At 47.9% G+C, this 13802-nt stretch overlaps 1 long non-coding RNA gene across 1 annotated transcript; it reads right to left on the bottom strand.

The window, feature by feature from the left end:
* Positions 1-12131: 12131 nt before the first annotated feature.
* On the bottom strand, positions 12132-13350 carry LOC117552688. The gene is made up of 3 exons (XR_004570012.1): positions 13228-13350; positions 12874-12933; positions 12132-12364 (listed from the first exon to the last, which is right to left on the bottom strand). It is a non-coding gene; the product is annotated as an uncharacterized LOC117552688 (long non-coding RNA).
* Positions 13351-13802: the final 452 nt, after the last annotated feature.

The raw sequence follows: 13802 nt of genomic DNA, 5'->3' as shown, positions 1-13802 counted from the left end.
AAAAATAACCATCTCTCTCTCAGGACGCTGGTGTGCATCGACGTTACAGAGAGAGCAGTGAAACACAAGACCGTTTGATCAGTAATAACTAAGAAGAGCAACACTATTAGAATATAATATTGACTGAATGCTCAAAATGAATAGCCTAGTTGATGTCGACCTCAGTTGTTATAAAAGCTGCTCACCACAGGGCAGCAAGAAGAGATTATTTTTCGGTCGACTAATGGATTGATATATATCAAATACAAAATAAAATATTCTGTCACACAATCTGTGACATGACACCTTTGCCACGTGGGATATGAGTTTCTATTTTTCCCATGTTTTTTTCTTCTAAAGGCTGTATTGTCAGTGAAAGGAACAGTTGCATTGGATAGTTAACACAGACTTTGAGATGTAGTACTCACAGAGGTAGGAAGTAACTAAGTACATTTACTCAAGCACTGTACTTATGTACAATTTTGAGATACTTGTATTTTACTTGACTATTTCCATTGTATGCTACTTTGTGCTTTTACTCCATTACATTTATTTAATACCTTACTTTGCAGATTTGGATTAATGATCTGAAATATAATCAACACTTAAATCAGACTTTAGTTACACCATGGAGTAAATTCACAAGCTATCCTGCAGTATACAAACTCATTAAAACGGCATCTTTACCAGCTTTGATAACACTTAATGCATCAATCATTATAATCAAAACATATCATATACATGAAAGGGGCCGATCTGCACAATGAGTACTTTTACTTTTGTTACTTTAAGTATATTTTGATGCTAATACTTTTGTTCTTGTACTTGAGTAACAATTTGAATGCAGTAAGACTGATATGTGTTGCCCCTATGATAAAAGAAGTGGCTAGTTGGTTGGATTCTTTGTGAATTTAATAACGGAACATGTTGTCCTTCCTAATAAGATTTCAGTAAACATTAGTATTACTATGGTAGCCTCAAGTCTTACAACAAAGATTATTACAACATACCAACTATAAATATAAAACTGTTATTTTATGATTAACTTTCCTAAAAAAGACTGAGATTGTCTGATACACTTTCCAAAATTGCAAAACATCACACAAGAGACCATTTTGTTTCTTTAAATATTTTGTATTCTGATCATTGTAAAGTTTGTGACAGCAATTGTACAAAGACATCTCAAAGAATATGTCCACGGATGATAACATAAACACTCTCTATAAATAAAAATAAATGACAGTGCATTGTTTTTTGGCAAGATACTGAACACCAAGGCACAGCCATCTGGTGTGTGTGTGTGTGTGTGTGTGTGTGTGTGTGTGTGTGTGTGTGTGTGTGTGTGTGTGTGTGTGTGTGTGTGTGTGTGTGTGTGTGTGTGGGAATGAGCATTTCAGTCATTCATATGAGTTTGGGACTTTGTGTAGCAGCCATCAGTGTATGGTGTGTTTGTGAAAGGATATATTTTGGCATATATTGTAAAAGTGCCATATAGTGGCCATAGTGTTACGATGTATCACTTAATGGACTAGGTGCTTAAAGTTTAATCCTTAATACGAAAATAAAATAAATATTCCACTGTCCTTCATTGGTCCGGTCAATGCAAAGTTAATTCTAAAAGCAAGTTCATCAGAAGCTGTGGAAGACTTCCACTCAAAAAATCTGGGATTTTTAACAACAAAAATAAATCCTTTTTCATACCAGCATTGGCAGTCATGTTGTGATTACTGTGTAAAAACAGCCCTAATGCTATTGCTGGTTTAACAGTAGCCATGAAAGCAGTAATAGGCAGGGTGCGGTGACAAGACTGATCTTGTGTCTTACTCCACTGGAAGCTGTAAATGAGGAAAAAAGTAAACCAAACATTAATTTAAATTTAAACAAAATGTAATTGTTGTATTAAGTAGCACTCAGTATTTACTTACATATGCCATTTACGCCAATGGAGCTGCCTTCAATGTCGAATCCAAGGACTGTTGAAGCTGCGTTGATCAAAGCGTTCGCAATCTGAGTGCTAGTAGGAGCAGATGTGCTTTCAAATGAGAGATCAATGATGGTGATGATTGATCCGTTACTGCAGAAAGAGAAAACAAATATTGTTTGAAATATCAGATATAGGATCCTACTCTTTATTATAAAACTTTAATGGTCTTAAAAAATTACCTGAATGAAACAACATCTAGGGATTTGAAGGACGAAGGGAATTCCCTTTTGAAAACAGGTGTAAGCTGTAGAAACACAAAACAAAAACATATATTTTTTCACAAAACCTTTGTATTGGATTTAGAGCTTGACTCATTTATTTGACTTTATCTTTATTGGTGAATTGGTTTTCATCAATTAATAATTCCTAATCATAGTGTGGTAACTGTGGAGTAGGCCTAGAATTCACATGTTTTGAGTGGGTGGACTAAAAAAACGTACCTGAGTATTTATCATTGTCGCCCGAGCTTTATAAGCAGCAGAAGATGGATTCAGCAATTCATTGGTAAATGTGTCTTGAACAGATCTGAAAGTCACCCTTTTTGTTATAAGGGCTATAGTAGTAGGTGCTGCAGTCGCAGGTCGAGCCGTTGTAGGTGCTGCAGTCGCAGGTCGAGCCGTTGTAGGTGCTGCAGTTGTGGGTGCTGCAGTTGTGGGTGCTGCAGTTGTAGGTGCTGCAGTTGTGGGTGCAACAGTTGTATCTAGGAATGGACTTGCTGTAATAACAGACATATACATATTATGTTAATATGTATCAGTGCCCAAACCAAGAGGATTTATGTGCCAGTTTCACAGAAATAAGATAAATAATGAAGGGCTTACAAATTATATTTGTTCTGAAGTTTCTTACGAAAAAGTATTTTTACATTGAATAACAATTTATTTACATAACAATTAAACTGAAAATCATTAAAGTTGTGTTAATTAATTTTGTCTTGACATACGTTTATTGTGTAGCGACATTATTTTGTTAGTAAATTATTTAAAAATCAAGCATGTGCAGCAAATGTTTGAAACTTATTGGAGAGAAACATTGTGTTGTGTATACTTACATATAATTGTGACTGAGGCAGGAGTTATGCTCACGTCGAAGTTGTTGCTGGTATTAGTCACAGCTTCGACTAAGACTTGAGTCACTTCACTATTCTGTGGGAGATCTGCAGTGGCAGTAGTGCTGTCGAACACAACTGCCAGATCTGCCTCAGTTTCGGTCGCCTTTACTTCTACAGGCCTATTTTATAACATCAAACAAAAAGGAGAACAATTATGATATGAAAGACTCTGTCTGTTGCCTTGTGTCGTCTGATTTACATGTGTCACTATCAACACTGAAGAATTTCTCATTTTGAGATCCAAATCCGTAAAGAAAAAGAATAATTCTTAGATAAAAATGCTTTACCTGAGCTTTTTCACCTTGCAATGGGAAAATCTGTTTGGAAATCTGGGTTTGTATATCTTAGAACACTGCAAAAAAAGACATTGAAAGACTTTTAGTAACTTTTGTCACAATATTCTTAAGATATAAATTCAGATAAATTCAAATCTCGGTAATATAAAAAAAAAAAACTCACCGTTGATATAAGTTTTGTTTCTAGTAGTTTGTATTCAGGGCTTGTGTTGTTATTATACGCATCAATAAATGTTTCTCCAGACAAGGCTGCTGTCACGACGAATGTTGGACTAGCAGCAGTTGTGGGTGCTTCAGTCGTGGGTGCTGCAGTTGTAGGTGCTGCAGTTGTGGGTGCAGCAGTTGTAGGTGCTGCAGTTGTAGGTGAAGCAGTCGTGGGTGCAGCAGTTGTAGGTGCTGCAGTTGTAGGTGAAGCAGTCGTGGGTGCTTCAGTCGTGGGTGCAGCAGTTGTAGGTGCTGCAGTTGTGGGTGCAGCAGTTGTAGGTGCTGCAGTTGTGGGTGCAGCAGTTGTAGGTGCTGCAGTTGTGGGTGCAGCAGTTGTAGGTGAAGCAGTCGTGGGTGCTGCAGTTGTGGGTGCAGCAGTTGTAGGTGAAGCAGTCGTGGGTGCAGCAGTTGTGGGTGCAGCAGTTGTAGGTGCAGCAGTTGTGGGTGCAGCAGTTGTAGGTGCAGCAGTTGTGGGTGCAACAGTTGTTGGTGCTTCAGTTGTGGGTGCAGCAGTTGTGGGTGCAGCAGTTGTGGGTGCTTCAGTTGTGGGTGCAGCAGTTGTGGGTGCAACAGTTGTGGGTGCAGCAGTTGTGGGTGCTTCAGTTGTAGGTGAAGCAGTTGTGGGTGCAACAGTTGTAGGTGCAACAGTTGTGGGTGCAACAGTTGTAGGTGCAACAGTTGTAGGTGCAACAGTTGTGGGTGCAACAGTTGTGGGTGCAACAGTTGTTGGTGCTTCAGTTGTGGGTGCAGCAGTTGTGGGTGCAGCAGTTGTGGGTGCAGCAGTCGTGGGTGCTTCAGTTGTGGGTGCAACAGTTGTAGGTGCAACAGTTGTGGGTGCAACAGTTGTGGGTGCAACAGTTGTGGGTGCAACAGTTGTGGGTAGAGCAGTTGTTGGTGCTTCAGTTGTGGGTGCAGCAGTTGTGGGTGCAGCAGTTGTTGGTCCTTCAGTTGTGGGTGCAGCAGTTGTGGGTGCTTCAGTTGTAGGTGAAGCAGTTGTGGGTGCAGCAGTTGTGGGTGCAGCAGTTGTGGGTGCAGCAGTTGTGGGTGCAGCAGTTGTGGGTGCAACAGTTGTGGGTGCAGCAGTTGTGGGTGCAACAGTTGTAGGTGAAGCAGTTGTGGGTGCAGCAGTTGTGGGTGCAGAAGTTGTGGGTGCAGAAGTTGTGGGTGCAGCAGTTGTGGGTGCAGCAGTTGTGGGTGCAGCAGTTGTGGGTGCAGCAGTTGTGGGTGCAGCAGTTGTGGGTGCAGCAGTTGTGGGTGCAGCAGTTGTGGGTGCTTCAGTTGTGGGTGCAGCAGTTGTGGGTGCAACAGTTGTGGGTGCAGCAGTTGTGGGTGCTTCAGTTGTGGGTGCAGCAGTTGTGGGTGCTTCAGTTGTGGGTGCTTCAGTTGTGGGTGCAGCAGTTGTGGGTGCAGCAGTTGTGGGTGCAACAGTTGTAGGTGAAGCAGTTGTGGGTGCAGCAGTTGTGGGTGCAGCAGTTGTGGGTGCAGCAGTTGTGGGTGCAGCAGTTGTGGGTGCAGCAGTTGTGGGTGCAACAGTTGTGGGTGCAGCAGTTGTGGGTGCAGCAGTTGTGGGTGCAGCAGTTGTGGGTGCTTCAGTTGTGGGTGCAGCAGTTGTGGGTGCAACAGTTGTGGGTGCAGCAGTTGTGGGTGCTTCAGTTTTGGGTGCAGCAGTTGTGGGTGCTTCTGTTGTGGGTGCTTCAGTTGTGGGTGCAACAGTTGTGGGTGCTTCAGTTGTGGGTGCAGCAGTTGTGGGTGCAACAGTTGTGGGTGCAGCAGTTGTGGGTGCAGCAGTTGTGGGTGCAACAGTTGTGGGTGCTTCAGTTGTAGGTGCAGCAGTTGTGGGTGCAGCAGTTGTGGGTGCAGCAGTTGTGGGTGCAGCGGTTGTGGGTGCAGCAGTTGTGGGTGCTTCAGTTGTGGGTGCAGCAGTTGTGGGTGCAGCAGTTGTAGGTGCTGCAGTTGTAGGTGCAACAGTTGTGGGTGCAGCAGTTGTGGGTGCTTCAGTTGTGGGTGCAGAAGTTGTGGGTGCAGCAGTTGTGGGTGCAGCAGTTGTGGGTGATTCAGTTGTGGGTGCAGCAGTTGTGGGTGCAGCAGTTGTAGGTGCAACAGTTGTGGGTGCTGCAGTTGTGGGTGCTGCAGTTGTAGGTGCAACAGTTGTGGGTGCAACAGTTGTGGGTGCAGCAGTTGTAGGTGCTGCAGTTGTAGGTGCAACAGTTGTGGGTGCAACAGTTGTAGGTGCAACAGTTGTAGGTGCTGCAGTTGTAGGTGCAACAGTTGTGGGTGCAGCAGTTGTAGGTGCAACAGTTGTAGGTGCAACAGTTGTGGGTGCTTCAGTTGTGGGTGCAGCAGTTGTGGGTGCAGCAGTTGTGGGTGCAGCAGTTGTGGGTGCAGCAGTTGTGGGTGCTTCAGTTGTGGGTGCAACAGTTGTGGGTGCAGCAGTTGTGGGTGCTTCAGTTGTGGGTGCAACAGTTGTAGGTGCAACAGTTGTGGGTGAAGCAGTTGTGGGTGCAGCAGTTGTAGGTGCTGCAGTTGTGGGTGCTGCAGTTGTGGGTGCTTCAGTTGTGGGTGCTTCAGTTGTGGGTGCAGGAGTTGTGGGTGCTTCAGTTGTGGGTCCAACAGTTGTAGGTGCAACAGTTGTGGGTGCTTCAGTTGTGGGTGCAGCAGTTGTAGGTGCTGCAGTTGTGGGTGCTGCAGTTGTGGGTGCAGCAGTTGTGGGTGCAGCAGTTGTGGGTGCTTCAGTTGTGGGTGCAACAGTTGTGGGTGCTGCAGTTGTGGGTGCAGCAGTTGTGGGTGCAACAGTTGTAGGTGCTGCAGTTGTGGGTGCAGCAGTTGTAGGTGCTGCAGTTGTGGGTGCAGCAGTTGTAGGTGCAACAGTTGTGGGTGCAACAGTTGTGGGTGCAGCAGTTGTGGGTGCAGCAGTTGTGGGTGCAGCAGTTGTAGGTGCTGCAGTTGTGGGTGCAGCAGTTGTTGGTGCAACAGTTGTGGGTGCAACAGTTGTGGGTGCTGCAGTTGTGGGTGCAGCAGTTGTGGGTGCTGCAGTTGTAGGTGCTGCAGTTGTGGGTGCAGCAGTTGTTGGTGCAACAGTTGTGGGTGCAACAGTTGTGGGTGCTGCAGTTGTGGGTGCAGCAGTTGTGGGTGCTGCAGTTGTAGGTGCTGCAGTTGTGGGTGCTGCAGTTGTGGGTGCTTCAGTTGTAGGTGCTGCAGTTGTGGGTGCAGCAGTTGTAGGTGCAACAGTTGTGGGTGCAACAGTTGTGGGTGCTGCAGTTGTGGGTGCAGCAGTTGTGGGTGCTGCAGTTGTAGGTGCTGCAGTTGTGGGTGCAGCAGTTGTAGGTGCAACAGTTGTGGGTGCAACAGTTGTAGGTGCTGCAGTTGTGGGTGCAGCAGTTGTAGGTGCTGCAGTTGTGGGTGCAGCATTTGTGGGTGCTGCAGTTGTAGGTGCAACAGTTGTGGGTGCAACAGTTGTAGGTGCAACAGTTGTGGGTGCAACAGTTGTGGGTGCAGCAGTTGTGGGTGCTGCAGTTGTGGGTGCTTCAGTTGTGGGTGCAAAAGTTGTGGGTGCAACAGTTGTGGGTGCAGCAGTTGTGGGTGCAGCAGTTGTGGGTGCTGCAGTTGTGGGTGCTGCAGTTGTAGGTGCAACAGTTGTGGGTGCAACAGTTGTAGGTGCAACAGTTGTGGGTGCAACAGTTGTAGGTGCAACAGTTGTGGGTGCAACAGTTGTGGGTGCTGCAGTTGTGGGTGCAGCAGTTGTGGGTGCTGCAGTTGTAGGTTCTGCAGTTGTGGGTGCAGCAGTTGTAGGTGCAACAGTTGTGGGTAAAACAGTTGTGGGTGCAGCAGTTGTGGGTGCTGCAGTTGTGGGTGCTTCAGTTGTGGGTGCAACAGTTGTGGGTGCAACAGTTGTGGGTGCAGCAGTTGTGGGTGCAGCAGTTGTGGGTGCAGCAGTTGTAGGTGCTGCAGTTGTGGGTGCAGCAGTTGTAGGTGCAACAGTTGTGGGTGCAACAGTTGTGGGTGCTGCAGTTGTGGGTGCTTCAGTTGTGGGTGCAACAGTTGTAGGTGCTGCAGTTGTGGGTGCAGCAGTTGTAGGTGCAACAGTTGTGGGTGCTGCAGTTGTGGGTGCAGCAGTTGAGGGTGCTGCAGTTGTAGGTGCTGCAGTTGTGGGTGCAGCAGTTGTAGGTGCAACAGTTGTGGGTGCAACAGTTGTAGGTGCTGCAGTTGTGGGTGCAGCAGTTGTAGGTGCTGCAGTTGTGGATGCAGCAGTTGTGGGTGCTGCAGTTGTAGGTGCAACAGTTGTGGGTGCAACAGTTGTAGGTGCAACAGTTGTGGGTGCAACAGTTGTGGGTGCAGCAGTTGTGGGTGCTGCAGTTGTGGGTGCTTCAGTTGTGGGTGCAACAGTTGTGGGTGCAACAGTTGTGGGTGCAGCAGTTGTGGGTGCTGCAGTTGTAGGTGCTGCAGTTGTGGGTGCAGCAGTTGTAGGTGCAACAGTTGTGGGTGTAACAGTTGTAGGTGCTGCAGTTGTGGGTGCAGCAGTTGTAGGTGCTGCAGTTGTGGGTGCAGCAGTTGTGGGTGCTGCAGTTGTAGGTGCAACAGTTGTGGGTGCAACAGTTGTAGGTGCAACAGTTGTGGGTGCAACAGTTGTGGGTGCAGCAGTTGTGGGTGCTGCAGTTGTGGGTGCTTCAGTTGTGGGTGCAACAGTTGTGGGTGCAGCAGTTGTGGGTGCAGCAGTTGTGGGTGCTGCAGTTGTGGGTGCTGCAGTTGTAGGTGCAACAGTTGTGGGTGCAACAGTTGTAGGTGCAACAGTTGTGGGTGCAACAGTTGTGGGTGCTGCAGTTGTGGGTGCAGCAGTTGTGGGTGCTGCAGTTGTAGGTGCTGCAGTTGTGGGTGAAGCAGTTGTGGGTGCAGCAGTTGTAGGTGCAGCAGTTGTGGGTGCAGCAGTTGTGGGTGCTGCAGTTGTGGGTGCAGCAGTTGTAGGTGCTGCAGTTGTGGGTGCAGCAGTTGTAGGTGCAACAGTTGTGGGTGCAACAGTTGTGGGTGCAGCAGTGGTGGGTGCTGCAGTTGTGGGTGCTTCAGTTGTGGGTGCAACAGTTGTGGGTGCAACAGTTGTGGGTGCAGCAGTTGTGGGTGCAGCAGTTGTGGGTGCAGCAGTTGTAGGTGCTGCAGTTGTGGGTGCAGCAGTTGTGGGTGCAACAGTTGTGGGTGCAACAGTTGTGGGTGCTGCAGTTGTGGGTGCAGCAGTTGTGGGTGCTGCAGTTGTAGGTGCTGCAGTTGTGGGTGCTGCAGTTGTGGGTGATTCAGTTGTAGGTGCTGCAGTTGTGGGTGCAGCAGTTGTAGGTGCAACAGTTGTGGGTGCAACAGTTGTGGGTGCTGCAGTTGTGGGTGCAGCAGTTGTGGGTGCTGCAGTTGTAGGTGCTGCAGTTGTGGGTGCAGCAGTTGTAGGTGCAACAGTTGTGGGTGCAACAGTTGTAGGTGCTGCAGTTGTGGGTGCAGCAGTTGTAGGTGCTGCAGTTGTGGGTGCAGCAGTTGTGGGTGCTGCAGTTGTAGGTGCAACAGTTGTGGGTGCAACAGTTGTAGGTGCAACAGTTGTGGGTGCAACAGTTGTGGGTGCAGCAGTTGTGGGTGCTGCAGTTGTTGGTGCTTCAGTTGTGGGTGCAACAGTTGTGGGTGCAACAGTTGTGGGTGCAGCAGTTGTGGGTGCAGCAGTTGTGGGTGCTGCAGTTGTGGGTGCTGCAGTTGTAGGTGCAACAGTTGTGGGTGCAACAGTTGTGGGTGCTGCAGTTGTGGGTGCAGCAGTTGTGGGTGCTGCAGTTGTAGGTGCTGCAGTTGTGGGTGCAGCAGTTGTAGGTGCAACAGTTGTGGGTGCAATAGTTGTAGGTGCTGCAGTTGTGGGTGCAGCAGTTGTAGGTGCTGCAGTTGTGGGTGCAGCAGTTGTAGGTGCAACAGTTGTGGGTGCAGCAGTTGTGGGTGCTGCAGTTGTGGGTGCTTCAGTTGTGGGTGCAACAGTTGTGGGTGCAACAGTTGTGGGTGCAGCAGTTGTGGGTTCAGCAGTTGTGGGTGCTGCAGTTGTGGGTGCAGCAGTTGTAGGTGCTGCAGTTGTGGGTGCAGCAGTTGTGGGTGCAACAGTTGTGGGTGCTGCAGTTGTGGGTGCAGCAGTTGTGGGTGCTGCAGTTGTAGGTGCTGCAGTTGTGGGTGCTGCAGTTGTGGGTGATTCAGTTGTAGGTGCTGCAGTTGTGGGTGCAGCAGTTGTAGGTGCAACAGTTGTGGGTGCAACAGTTGTGGGTGCTGCAGTTGTGGGTGCAGCAGTTGTGGGTGCTGCAGTTGTAGGTGCTGCAGTTGTGGGTGCAGCAGTTGTAGGTGCAACAGTTGTGGGTGCAACAGTTGTAGATGCTGCAGTTGTGGGTGCAGCAGTTGTAGGTGCTGCAGTTGTGGGTGCAGCAGTTGTGGGTGCTGCAGTTGTAGGTGCAACAGTTGTGGGTGCAACAGTTGTAGGTGCAACAGTTGTGGGTGCAACAGTTGTGGGTGCAGCAGTTGTGGGTGCTGCAGTTGTTGGTGCTTCAGTTGTGGGTGCAACAGTTGTGGGTGCAACAGTTGTGGGTGCAACAGTTGTGGGTGCAGCAGTTGTGGGTGCAGCAGTTGTGGGTGCTGCAGTTGTGGGTGCTGCAGTTGTGGGTGCAGCAGTTGTGGGTGCTGCAGTTGTAGGTGCTGCAGTTGTGGGTGCAGCAGTTGTAGGTGCAACAGTTGTGGGTGCAACAGTTGTAGGTGCTGCAGTTGTGGGTGCAGCAGTTGTAGGTGCTGCAGTTGTGGGTGCAGCAGTTGTAGGTGCAACAGTTGTGGGTGCAACAGTTGTGGGTGCAGCAGTTGTGGGTGCTGCAGTTGTGGGTGCTTCAGTTGTGGGTGCAACAGTTGTGGGTGCAACAGTTGTGGGTGCAGCAGTTGTGGGTTCAGCAGTTGTGGGTGCTGCAGTTGTGGGTGCTTCAGTTGTAGGTGCTGCAGTTGTGGGTGCAGCAGTTGTAGGTGCAACAGTTGTGGGTGCAACAGTTGTGGGTGCTGCAGTTGTGGGTGCTGCAGTTGTGGGTGCAGCAGTTGTGGGTGCTGCAGTTGTAGGTGCTGCAGTTGTGGGTGCAGCAGTTGTAGGTGCAACAGTTGTGGGTGCAACAGTTGTAGGTGCTGCAGTTGTGGGTGCAGCAGTTGTAGGTGCTGCAGTTGTGGGTGCAGCAGTTGTGGGTGCTGCAGTTGTAGGTGCAACAGTTGTGGGTGCAACAGTTGTGGGTGCAGCAGTTGTGGGTGCTGCAGTTGTGGGTGCTTCAGTTGTGGGTGCAACAGTTGTGGGTGCAACAGTTGTGGGTGCAGCAGTTGTGGGTGCTGCAGTTGTAGGTGCTGCAGTTGTGGGTGCAGCAGTTGTAGGTGCAACAGTTGTGGGTGCAACAGTTGTAGGTGCTGCAGTTGTGGGTGCAGCAGTTGTAGGTGCTGCAGTTGTGGGTGCAGCAGTTGTGGGTGCTGCAGTTGTAGGTGCAACAGTTGTGGGTGCAACAGTTGTAGGTGTAACAGTTGTGGGTGCAACAGTTGTGGGTGCAGCAGTTGTGGGTGCTGCAGTTGTGGGTGCTTCAGTTGTGGGTGCAACAGTTGTGGGTGCAACAGTTGTGGGTGCAGCAGTTGTGGGTGCAGCAGTTGTGGGTGCTGCAGTTGTGGGTGCTGCAGTTGTAGGTGCACCAGTTGTGGGTGCAACAGTTGTAGGTGCAACAGTTGTGGGTGCAACAGTTGTGGGTGCTGCAGTTGTGGGTGCAGCAGTTGTGGGTGCTGCAGTTGTAGGTGCTGCAGTTGTGGGTGCAGCAGTTGTAGGTGCAACAGTTGTGGGTGCAACAGTTGTAGGTGCTGCAGTTGTGGGTGCAGCAGTTGTAGGTGCTGCAGTTGTGGGTGCAGCAGTTGTAGGTGCAACAGTTGTGGGTGCAACAGTTGTGGGTGCAGCAGTTGTGGGTGCTGCAGTTGTGGGTGCTTCAGTTGTGGGTGCAACAGTTGTGGGTGCAACAGTTGTGGGTGCAACAGTTGTGGGTGCAGCAGTTGTGGGTGCAGCAGTTGTGGGTGCTGCAGTTGTGGGTGCTTCAGTTGTAGGTGCTGCAGTTGTGGGTGCAGCAGTTGTGAGTGCAACAGTTGTAGGTGCTGCAGTTGTGGGTGCTTCAGTTGTAGGTGCTGCAGTTGTGGGTGCAGCAGTTGTGAGTGCAACAGTTGTAGGTGCTGCAGTTGTGGGTGCAGCAGTTGTAGGTGCTGCAGTTGTGGGTGCAGCAGTTGTGGGTGCTGCAGTTGTAGGTGCAACAGTTGTGGGTGCAACAGTTGTAGGTGCAACAGTTGTGGGTGCAGCAGTTGTGGGTGCTGCAGTTGTGGGTGCTTCAGTTGTGGGTGCAACAGTTGTGGGTGCAACAGTTGTGGGTGCAGCAGTTGTGGGTGCAGCAGTTGTGGGTGCTGCAGTTGTGGGTGCTGCAGTTGTAGGTGCAACAGTTGTGGGTGCAACAGTTGTAGGTGCAACAGTTGTGGGTGCAACAGTTGTGGGTGCAGCAGTTGTGGGTGCTGCAGTTGTGGGTGCTTCAGTTGTGGGTGCAACAGTTGTGGGTGCAACAGTTGTGGGTGCAGCAGTTGTGGGTGCAGCAGTTGTGGGTGCTGCAGTTGTGGGTGCTGCAGTTGTAGGTGCAACAGTTGTGGGTGCAACAGTTGTGGGTGCAGCAGTTGTAGGTGTTGCAGTTGTGGGTGCTGCAGTTGTGGGTGCTGCAGTTGTATCTGTTGTTGCAGCTACATCGGCAGTTGTCGATACCACTGTTATGAAAACATTAAATATCACCCACACTGATACATTTAAAGGTGGACATTGCTTGCAAAAATTACCCCCCCCCCCCTAAAAAAATCTGCATTGGATTAGCATGATGTGGGCATACTTCGAAGAGTAAAGTCAGTTTTACCAATTGAACCCATTTTCACTCCAATACCTTTAGCTGATTAGACGGCAAACTTTACCCTCATTTTGGAGTGTAATTAAGTTTATTTCCCAAAAAGCCCACTGCAGCCGCCACAACCAAACAATGACCCCTCTGGAATTCTTGTTCGTCTTCGAAGTTTAAGGTACAAATTTAAACTCAGGTTAGATTTGCCATTTCCTATCATGATTTAAAGGTGAAACTGGACTCTGATGTGGTTTTTTTTAAAGCAATATTGGATAATGAGCTGGCAATAACTCCACCTTATCTACATGTTCCCTACGCCTTTTCAATAAAATAAACAAACAGTATGAAGTACCTTCAAAGTAATCAGTTTATTATCACACTTACCTATTAGAATCAGGGCGAGTGATATGATCCGTTTGATACCCATCCTGTTTTTCTTTGAACCTATAAAATCAAATGATACATAGATTTACCAACAGAAGTAGCAAGTAATGCTATACTATATATACTGCTATAATGATACCCAAACCATCCTAGGGGAATTGGTTTGATACAAACATCAATTATTTTCCGCAATTATTATGATATAATAATATTTCCTTAAAGTAGGGCAGAGATTATTTACAATAAGTATTGTGAAAACACAAAAAAAACCTCTCGGTCACAAAAACTTAGACACACACAAACAAAGTTAATAACTTTACAGAAGTCAACATATTTACTTAAACATGTACTTACCCCAAATGAAAAGATAATAAGATGGGAAAGAGTTTATCCTCCTTTCTTTTAAATGTTATTATTTCAGTGTCTTCAAATATAGTCCGGTTCAGCGTCTGGGATATTGCAAACCTCACCTTCTGTGACAGTTGACATCTATCAAGGGTTTATATAGGAAACAAATAAAAGCCATTGACGTGACTCAAACGTCACACATTTTTCTGAAATGTTGCCTCACCTTAGCAATGAACAAAACAGGATCTCATGATAGAGAATGTCAGCTATTCATCTTGTTGGTTTCTTGGCCCAGTGTCATAACTATACTAATATCTGTCATTCCTTGTCCATCTATGTGAATGTGTGGCGAAAGATAAAGACAAACAAAGAAATATAGATTTCTAGTGACGTGGTAAAAAAGCAGGTAACATATGCAAGAGAAAAAAAGAATAGCATATTGTAATCTAAATCAATAAATGAGATGTATTTTCTACCTCACATCTTTTGTGTCATGTAAATTCATTTGAATGTCACTTCTACATTGATGGTGGAGCAGTTAAAACTTTAAGATGAGGTTAGTCTGGTGTATGAAGAGTTTA

Source organism: Gymnodraco acuticeps, unplaced genomic scaffold (assembly GCF_902827175.1).
Source record: "Gymnodraco acuticeps unplaced genomic scaffold, fGymAcu1.1, whole genome shotgun sequence".
NCBI classification, from domain to species: Eukaryota; Metazoa; Chordata; class Actinopteri; order Perciformes; family Bathydraconidae; genus Gymnodraco; species Gymnodraco acuticeps.
This window is presented reverse-complemented; position numbering and strand designations above follow the sequence as displayed.